The 10,488-nt window shown below is 39.1% G+C and overlaps 1 protein-coding gene across 1 annotated transcript in view; it reads right to left on the reverse strand.

Moving 5' to 3' along the window:
* C4H4orf19 (chromosome 4 C4orf19 homolog) overlaps positions 1-10,268 on the reverse strand; it is a 40,705-nt gene extending 30,437 nt beyond the window's left edge. Inside the window, exon 1 of the mRNA XM_069014302.1 lies at positions 10,172-10,268. The gene's annotated coding sequence lies outside the window, so the exon portion shown is untranslated. The remainder of the gene's footprint in view (positions 1-10,171) is intronic.
* Between the last annotated feature and the right edge of the window lie 220 nt (positions 10,269-10,488).

Below are 10,488 nucleotides of genomic sequence, written 5' to 3' on the forward strand. Positions count from 1 at the left end.
TCTCAGAGAGAGAAAAGAGAATTGGCTCCATAAAGAGATTTTCTCAAATCAGGCATTTCTAGCCTTCATTTTCCACATAGGTGTGTTATTTTTCCCATGGGAGGAAAGTACCTAAAGATCTCTCTGTGTGGGAAGGTGGCATGGGAGGAGGGTGAAGCTAGTTCTGCAAACATGCTTATTTCAAATACCACCCTAGAGAGAAGCTGCAGATTTTTGGAGACTGGGTTCCATGTGGTAGGTGGGAGGGGGTTTCTGTGCTATTGATTAATTTCAAATTGTGTGGGATTTTCCTGGCATAAATGCATAGGGTCTTTGCCAATTTAAACTTAATTTTCCTTCTGTCAAAGGAGCTGCAAAAGCTGTGTGAAGAGGAAGTTTTGTGCATGAAGACTCCAGTATCTGCAGGCCTTGATGGAGTTAACCTTTCCATTTTGTTTGGGAGAAGCAGCATGACTTTTCCTGGGCAGTAGTGTATTTAATAATGTAGTTTCTTTTGCAAGAAACTTTCTTTTCCAGAGCCTTAGTCAGGAAACTCTGTATGTAGCACAAAAGGCTTTTTTTATAATCTTTGAATATTATGCTGGGAATGCCATGGAGATGAGGAAAACCAAAACAACCTGAATAAAGTACAAATCCTGCAGGGTAATAATAGACTTGTACAGGTTGGGAAACAGAAGGCCAAATCTAGGAAACAGGAGGCTCTTGATGGGCTCAGTCCTTGGGTTAGAGAATCTGTGCCAGTATCTAGGTAAGCTGTTAGCACTGCACTGCACAGTGAGTTCTGTGGACAGAGCAATATTGCACGTTGTAGGAATGTGAGATAAACTAGAACTGTACAGGCCAGAAAAAAATCTGTTGTACTGAACAAAGAAATCTCAGTCTATGATTAACTTTATTTCATGTCAAGAGCAGAACATACAAATCTAGGCTCTTTCATGGCATGATACTGAACAATACAAGCCCTGTAGCACAGAGCATACCACTGCTGGATTATTTGTCCTAAATGTACTTTAGAGAAATTCAGTCAGGTTTAGGTTATGCTAACAAATACTCATTTAATGCAACAGTTACAGCAGTGCAAACTACAAGTTTGCAATAAGCCATACTCCTGGGGCTCATCTCAAATACTGGTCCTATGAAACAACTTTTTTGCACATTTGCCTTTTTCTCATCAAACTAGAATGATATAGAGAATGGAAAATAATTTCAGAAAATAAGAAGAATCAGTGGTTTACAGACATCATAATTGTTTGACAAAGGCAATTTTAACGTGTGGCAGCTTAACAGACTGAAAAATCAATACATTTGGGGGAAAAATATGAAACTTTAGCTCCTTGAAGAGCAAACAGAGGCCACAGGGAAAAGAGACAATGTTGGTTTCAGTATTTAAAAGAAAATTTAGGTGGATAGACGAAAAAATGTTTTTTTTTCTGTGGCTGGAAGACTGAGAACTCTTTTGGGAAGATTTCAAGGTTATAACTGGATTTTCAAATTGGAATGAAACAGAAAGAAAAGATACTGAAACCTGTTTATAAATAGCTTGAGTTTACAAGAGTTACAGCCTTGGTTTGTTACTGCTAGGCCAAAAGGAGTCCTACACAAAGGAGTAGGTATGACCCACAAAGCACGTGCTATTAATTCATTGTTCAGACAAAACCTGTATTGTCCTGGCAAGACTGAGATAGAAGATGATGAATTAACAACTTGGCCACCTTCCCGAATTCATAGCTCCTACTGGGTCTGAGAATCAGACAGCTATGCATAAGGCACAATGTTTGGGCTAAGGCATTCATAGAAGAATGGATTTTGAGAAGTTAAAAGTAAAACCTGGAGAACAATAGACTTGGTGCAGAAGAGTCATGTTTGAAAGAAAAATTTGATTTTACTCATTTTAAAAAGCAAACCTCATCCAGTTGTTCTGTATGGAAATGGTGATAAAAATAATTTTATCACTTTCATCATTATTCCTTATCCTCGTTGCTTTTTAATTGGATCATAACATGAAATCCAAATAAGTAATACGGCTTGCATTGTGACACCTGGAGAAGATTCTTTCCTCATCAGAAGAATTTTACATGTTGTGGGAGCAAATTTGATTTATTCTGTGAGCAAAATAGTAATATTATTAGTTATGTCAGGTAATGTTGGTCCAGAGTTCGCAGAAATGGCTGGCATGTTAGGTGCACCAATTGTTTATTATCAGGTATCTGAGTGAGTGGTAAGGCTGGGGTGTGCCTGGCTTGGGCCATTGTTTCTGAGATGAACTTGCAGCCTGTAATCTAGAACTGCTTAGACCTAGGAAGCTGTGGGGATATTTGAGAAGGATCAAATATATGCACTAAAATTAGGAATCCTTCTAAACCAGTATAAGCCATATAACTCAGCTTCCTTATCAGATTTTATCTATGTCTTCTCTCAGATCAGACATAGCCTGAAAGTTATTAATACAGCTGATGTTGGAGAGGATGAAAGTTTGGTAAGAAAGTTTCACAGGTATGTAGGCTTGACAGAAAGATCTCTGAATGTAGAAACTGAGGATGAGATAGAAATGAAAGCGAGTTTTGATATAGAGTAAAAAAATGTTTTACTGAAACACTGACCACTGAAAAACTGAGAAGGCAAAGGTTGGAGATGAGCTGGAGGGATATTTTTATGATTAGGACAAAGGTATGTGACTACAAACAAAGACATGTTTTTCACTAAGTAAGTAAGTCTCAAGAAGAGCATAAGTAAATAGAAAACGTGTTTTTACCAGAAAGAGCTATCGCAGGCAAACAAGAAATGTTGATGTAGCAAGAAGAGAGGTCTGAGAATTTTCCACTGTAAGCTTAAATTGTAACTTAGTTACTCTTGTGATTGGATAATAATGACTATAATATGGTGATGGTAGTAGCTATGATAGGCTATAGGCAAATGTAAAGGTATTGTGTATGGTGCTTATTGGTTGTTATGTATTAAGGTACTCAGCAAAGAAAAGTACATAATGCTTTGTAACTTGAACAGAAAGGGGCTTCAGGTATGCCTACAGCTGGAGCTGGCAGCTGTAGGGCTGGCTCTGGATACCCACTCCCTGAAATGCTGTAACTTCGCCTATGCAATAAACAGCTTTCAAGAGAGCCGCCTGAAGTCCAGACATCCTCCGTGAAACTTTCTCCTATACCTGATGCATTTATTTTCCCTTCACCCCTTTTTTGGGGGAGTGGTGGTGGAGTAGGGGGTGTCTTTTCCCCCAGTTTCACTGGTCAAGATGTTTCTCCTACACAATGCTGCTTTTCTTTAACAAGTGTGAGAAACATACCAGGATGCTTTTTTTAACCTCATTGTTCCTGAGCATTTCACATAAAGATTGGTCAGCAGAGAGCAGAAAAGCATAATTAAAGAAGACTGTGAAAATGGATAACAAACCTTTTAAAACAGAAAAATACTGAAAGCAATGAGAAATCACACTCAAAAATTTTCAAGCAATTACTCTGATACAATACTTTATTAAAATACTTTAATACTTCTACGTGATAATACTTTTTCTCTTACATGAGTTCTTTTTTGATTCAAAGGGGTTTTCTTTGCTTTTAAATGCAGCACTTAGATTAAAGTGTAAAGCATAGAGATAATTTAATCTAGAGCTCTTTACAGTGCAGGTGAACTTTTCCATTTGGTTATTTTAAACCAATTTCCTTCACAGATATTGAGTGATGATGGGTGGCTAAGGGAATGATTAGACACAACAATTTCATGAGCAAGAGCAAACAGCTTTTCCGTTACAATTACAATAATTATTTCTCAGTACAAGGCAGATCCAAAGTATTGATCATCGCGTCAAAAAGGTCCAAATGTTGCTAAAATGTGATAATGGTGAGATAGCAGTGTAATACAGCTGCCTTTCTGGAATATTATTGAATAGCTGATCTTGCTTGCCTTTGCAACCTTTTTTAGTCTTTCAGTAAAACAATACTTGAAAACTATAGGAAAGGATTCATTGCCTTAAAAGACTTAGTTTGTCTGGCATCAAGATAGCTTAGTAATTTTTTTCTCCTTTTAATCCTGTGCAAAAGAATGGGTTATATTCACCAAAATTACCAATGAAGATTGCACTATCAGGTGTAATTTGCTCTACTGTGTTTTGCCTGTGGAGTTGTTCCTGATGTTATAATGCTGTATGCTAACAGCAGGCTAACATTTCCAGCAGAACTCCTTGTTCCAATGACTATAAATGGTGTGTCTCAGGTCACACATAAAACAAATACCCACTGCTTGTGTTGGAACTTTATTTATTGGTCAATCTGACATATTGCCCTGTGACAAGAAAGTCACTGGGTTGGATTTTTAAAGAGTGTTAGTCTCTAGAGGCAGATTTGGCTCTTAGGGCATTTGGGAGATCAAATTCAAATTCTGCCTCCTACCCAGAGATGGGAGCTCATTTATCTCCTTGCTTCTCAAACCTGGCTTTCCCCCACATGGAAAATCTGGGTAGCTCTGTGCTCTGGGATAAATCGGTTCTCTCTCACTCTCCAGGAGGAAAGTCCAGCCACAGTCCAGCTTTTCAGTGGTGCCACTGTAAAGCTTTATTGTGGAAGAATGGCAGGGAAATGAAAGAAAGCTGAGGCTGTAGTTTGATGGATGCCAGGTGCTGGTACTGGCTGTGAAAGCAGCAAGCTGACCTTTCCCTAGCATCTAGCTTTTTGCCCTTGGCTTTCCTCTGTTTTCTTAAACTGTCTTTGAGGTTTTTTGATCATCTCTACCCTAGCAAATCCCTGTGTTTTTACTCTATATAAACATAAAGTGAATGGAAATGTTTTTATAGAAGGTAGTTAATCGGATAATTGAACTGAGCATTAGTTTTTAATGTATATTGGTAAATATGAACTAGCCTTTTCGCAATCTGTGTGCATTCATCCAAAGCAATGGAGAATACTCCCAAGTGATTTTAATTTAAGAAGAGATGTTAAAGACAAAAATTGGACATGGTACATGGTGGTAGCTCCTCGGGTCTCTGTTAGCCTTCCATTCAGGGCTGATGGCTGTAGTTTTTGTTTCATTTACATTGAAAGTGAAATCTTATGGTATTCTTGGTGTTTATCCCTTTATCCACATTTGCCCCTGAAATGGTGCCTGGCAGCTGAATCTGTATTATCTTTTCTGTGCAGACATAGCCTATTCATTACTAATGTTCAGTGGAGACATGCACGTACACTGACAACAAAATTCAGGGCTGATACCAAGCTGTGCAACATCTGCTAAATTTACATGGGGAAAGGGAATATAAAAACAAATACACAAAGGGCACAGCTACTGAGATGGTAAATATTGTTTTTTCCATGCCACACCCAAACCAAAAATAGAGAGAGAGGAGGCCTTAACAAAGCTTGATTCAGGTTCCTGATAGCTGACAGTAACTGTTTGTTTTCCACTGAGCTGTAAGTGAACAAGACTGCCAGCTTACTTCGAAAGCATGAATTAGCCTGAGACTTAGGCTTCTTTTACTGTGAGTAGATCAGAAGTAGATGAGAATAGCTCCATGGAAATGTGTAGTGTTAAAGTCATGTTAATGTGATTGCTATCAAGCTTGCTTGCCATAAGAGAGGAAGAGTGGATAACACATTTTTTGGAGGTAATAAACTTTCTGTACTGCATGTGGGACAGCATGGCTGGGCAAGTGGAGCAGCTGTCAAGGGAGTCTGGATTTGCTATGGGCTGCAATCCCAGGACTGGGAGGTGCCCTGGCACAGTAGGCCCCGGTCCTGGTGGGGGGATTTCTGCACCAGCTTGGCTGTGGGAAGGAGCACACAGCCCAGAAGGGAGAGGAGGAAATTGCTGGGTGGCTGTGCCAGGGTGTAGGTGGTGCTTTCTGCATCCTAGGCTGTTGCACAAAGCTCAGGTGCTTAATAAAGGTGCTCAGGTAGATAAAACTGGGCACTCCCAAATCTACTGCTGATAAAAAAGGGTTTCAAAGTGGCTGTGGGTTGAAGGGGGAAGTAAGAAATACAGTCCAGTCAACACATACAGTCATTGCAATAAATTCAGTAGGGAAAGTAGGTAGGTAGGGGAGGAACAGACCCACAGTCTGGTGGGTCTTCAGGACTGTGGACATGTGGCTCCACATGGCTCATTTGGGTCCCTCCCTGTCTCTCCTGCTTGAAAGCTGCTGTCAGATACTCTGCATCAGAGTGTATCATCAGAGGACATCAATGCTAACCTGCTCTGAGCATGGCAGACTGGGCAGATGTGAAATAATCTGTTTTGTTATGGTCTGGAGAGCTTCTGTCCAGCACAGGCAAACCTGTGCTGCTGCCATGCTGTTTCTGCTGGCAGCACTGAGCTGGGTAGCACCGGCACCGCTTGCATCAGGTTATTTCTTTTCTCCTGTCCTCTGTTGGCAGGGTGAAGATGTGATACTGTTCACACTGGAACCAGTGAGAAGAGTTCCCAGGGTCAACTTCATACTGAAAGGGTTTTCAGTCACTGGGTGTGTGTTATTCTTGACATAGGGTACACTTGTGCTTGTTACTCAGCTCTTTCAGAAAAGCAGATTGCCTGCAATAGCAAGGCATTGGACTTCATTTACACAAAATCATGCAACTAGCTGCTCTTTAATAGAAAAACTCAACTTTATTAAGAAGTTGGAAGTGATGCAAAGTTGAGCTGGGTCAAGCTGGTAACATTAAAAAGAGTAAGCCCCAAGGAGAAGGCTTACTCCTCCTTGCTATCCTAAATGAAATAGTGTGAATTAAAAATAGAATATTCAATCAGGAATATTTTTCTAACCACAAAGCATCTGTGCCTTTGTAGCAAACATCTGTGACAAAAGTGAAAAAAAGGAAGTTAAACAAAGTTGTATAAAAATGGCAGACAGAAAAAAAAGTCACACTGAAAAAACCCAACTTTGACCTTTTTTCCCCCTGCTTCCTGCTGTAAGTGATTAAATGTTTGGTTTCTAAGCAATGTTTTCAGTTCTTAATAAAATTTTAAAGTTCCTCCATGTGTCTAAGTGAAAGTGACCCAGAGGAGAGCTCACAGGAAAATTACTGCCTTTTTCTTTCCCTTTTCCAACAATCCCTTTTGACCTTTCTACTGTAACTCATTTATTTTATCCATTTTGATATCAAACTTTCAATAAGTAAAACTACATTGTGTTCTATACCTATTCTCCTTAGCAATACATCCTGCTTGCCAGCACTCTTCTGTAGCTCAGCAAAAATCTACAATTTTCATGTATCATTGCTTGGGCATGAAGTTTTGACATTGGTTCTCCAGCATGATCGGGTGCTAAATGAGGTGGTCCTGGTTAAGGAGCAGTGGGATTTGGCCACCTGCTCTGGTTAGCCATGCTCCCCCCCCCCCCCCCCCCCCCCCCCCGGCCCGATTTTTACGTGGAAGGCATGGGAATACTCTGCTCACAGGGGATCATATATAGTCCTCAGAAAGATAGGGTCCGAAGGAGAAATTATAAATTCCAAACAGATGTTTATTGCCTGAGTACATTTCATCACGTCTCAGTGTGTTGAGTGTTTCCCCCCATGCCCCACCCTGTCCTTTGTGAAACAGTATCAGCGAAAGCCGTAGACAATGCTGAGGCTATGTTAAACTGGATACAGTGCAAACACAGCAAAAAACCATCCCTTCCCGAAGAAAGACTTTCCTTAGCTTTCATTCAGTAGTCTGATATCAAATACTTTCAGCAAGTTTGTTTCCTTGAGCTCAGGTGCCAACAACAGTGTGGTTAGGGAAGGGCCTCAACACTCACAAATGTTTGCCTTGCACAGTGAACCACTTTTAACCAGGCTTTCCAAGGAAGGAAGTAATGATTCCCTTCACTTGGAGATTTGCGCTATCTTCCCACCTACCTAGAGCTATGCAAAAATCATCGGGTTGATTTTAAATATTAGCCGTAAATGTGGTACAAATTCCCTGAGATCTGCAAACTGGAAGATCTGGATTAGCTTTTGATCAATGCTTGTCTTAACTTTGAGATAATGAGAAAATTTTTCTAAACTTCTGATAGTGTTTTGATTTTTATATTTGCTTGGCTTTCCCCGAAAGTCTAGAGAAAAATTCTCCCTTAGGCTTCCAATTATCACATTTTCCAAGAACCTCTCTCTTCTTTTGGTTATGAGCAGGAAGTATTTGATTTGTGTGTCTTCCCTGTGAAACAACACCACATTTGATTCTATAATAATTTGACAAAGCAAGAAAATAGATTGGTTTGTTTCATCAGAAAAAAATAAAGGTAATAATTAGAGCAGTACAAATTCCTGCACTAAGGGTAAAATTGTCAGCATAAAAACCATCTGAACTACTAGAGTGCTAGACAGTAAGTGCCTTATCTGTATTCCTTACTCTAGGAAAGGAGTTAAAGGAGTTAAGGCTCCCTGTCGTTCAATGGCCACTCTGTCTTTTCTGTCACAGAGTAACTTCAGTGTGCATTGTACCTTCCATCCTACAAAGACATTTTGTGTAATTATTCAACTAATTTAAGTACTGAGCTACTGAGAGCTGGTTTACCATGACACATGCAACTTGTATAAACATTTCTTAGAAGAGACTGGCCGCAGCAGGCTGCTTTTGGTGTTTTGGGTGCAATGTGCCTCTCAGTGAAAGCCTGTAGTTGGCTGTGTATTTGGGAGCTGGGGTGTTCTTCTCACTCCCCTGACATATAACTGTAGCTTAGCAAATAAGCCCCTTATCTAAAAGAGTTTCTAAATAGATTTTTGTAAATAATATAGACTCAGGTGTCAGTTACAGTAAATTTGGAGCAGTTCTTTTAAAGCATAGTGGTTTATTGCTATGCTCCCACCGGCACAGTTGTGAGTGACTCTCTCAGGACGTCGGTACAATGAGTTTGATAAAGAGGTACTTCATGGCTCAGGCTGATCTAGGCTGTGCTCGGGTCTTGGCCCTCCTCAACATGAGACCTACTATGTTTCAAGATGGGCACCCTGAAAGTTAATGACGATTTTTTGAAGCGCCACTGGTAAACTTCTTTGGACCCAAATTTATTTTAAATACTGGTAATGACAACCCCCCTTTTTTTTTTTTCCAAAGAAAGCTGAGAGCTTATCTGAAGCAAGTTCCTTCAGGTATTATTGTTCTCCACTTCTTTTAGTATCTCCTAGCAGTATGTGGAAAGAAGAAAAAGAGATGTGTTTTATAGAATGAACTGTGGAAAAATTGCATTGCTGACCATCAACACCCAACCATTGTAGGAGCAAAACAATGAACACCGCTTGCTGCTTTTGTGCAGTGGGAATCCTCAGGATGTGGCAATCCTATGATGCACTAGAAACCTTTTAGTAAATTTAGATTCTGTAACCCTATTGTATGCAGTATTTAACTAAATTCCCATAAAGGCATTAAAATACTGAGTATTTAGAACACCACCTGAAAACAATTACAGTTTAAAGAAAATTGTGATGAGAAAAAGATCTTTGTAATAAAAATGCAAACGCTGTAGCCTGGAAAACTCCTTCAGTGCAAGTAAAAAAAAAATTAGCTCCTGCAATATTGCCAGCAATTGTCAGTGAAACTCTATCACTCCATGTGAAAATTGATATGCTTTAATGCAATTTAAATTCTCAATTTAGAATAAAATGACTTTTAAATTACTTTCCTCTTACTCCCTATTTTGTAATTTTTTTCTCCTTTTACGGAGCATTGTAGTACTCCCCACCTGTCTTTCATTTGCTTTTGTAAGATTTTATTTTTAAATGTACCAAATTCTAGGAGGGGAATTTAGAAATCATGTAAGTTCAGTGAGGAAGACAAATCCTTTAAAATACACTTGGATTAGTGTGACAAACAATGTGCAATTCATGGTATAAGGAAGTTAGAAGAGTTCTAAATCCCTTCATTTCAGATATCAAAGACATATTAACTCCTCCTTCACCCCACACACTCCAACTCAACTGTTTCAATAACTAAGAGATCTTTAAAAATATTTGCTTTTAAAATAGATTTGGCTTAAAAATTGTTTTTGAATTTCCATTGAGCCAGCTGTATTTCTGAGTGTAAAAACAATCCTAACTCTACAACAGGTGGAACAAGAGAGATCAGATATTTTCAGGATAATGTTCTTACACTATTTTGAAAAGTACAAACGAAAGAGAGTACAAAATATGCCCTATAAACAGTTTCTCTAGAAAGCACATTGTTACAAGTTTAAAAGAACTTTTCCTACCTGTAGCTTTTTTGTGGATCAGGAAGTGTAGATTTCCTGATTACAATCTTCCATGGCTTAGCTTGGCTTCTGCATTTGAATGTTAAATATGTAAGAATGCCTTGTTTAGCTTGGGAGTTTGCATGACCTCTTAATGAGACACTGTAGTTAGTGTCATTGGGTATTAAGGCATCATGTGACTGTAGATGAAAATAAAATCCTTTAAAGTTTGTATTTAATACTTCCTAGAATCTGTAACCCTTTACCTGCAAGCTGGATAAAAACCTGATAGAACTCACCGTTTTCTGGTCAGGGTTAAAAAAACGAGAAGCGGAAGA

This window comes from Aphelocoma coerulescens, chromosome 4 (assembly GCF_041296385.1).
Source record: "Aphelocoma coerulescens isolate FSJ_1873_10779 chromosome 4, UR_Acoe_1.0, whole genome shotgun sequence".
Lineage (NCBI taxonomy): Eukaryota > Metazoa > Chordata > Aves > Passeriformes > Corvidae > Aphelocoma > Aphelocoma coerulescens.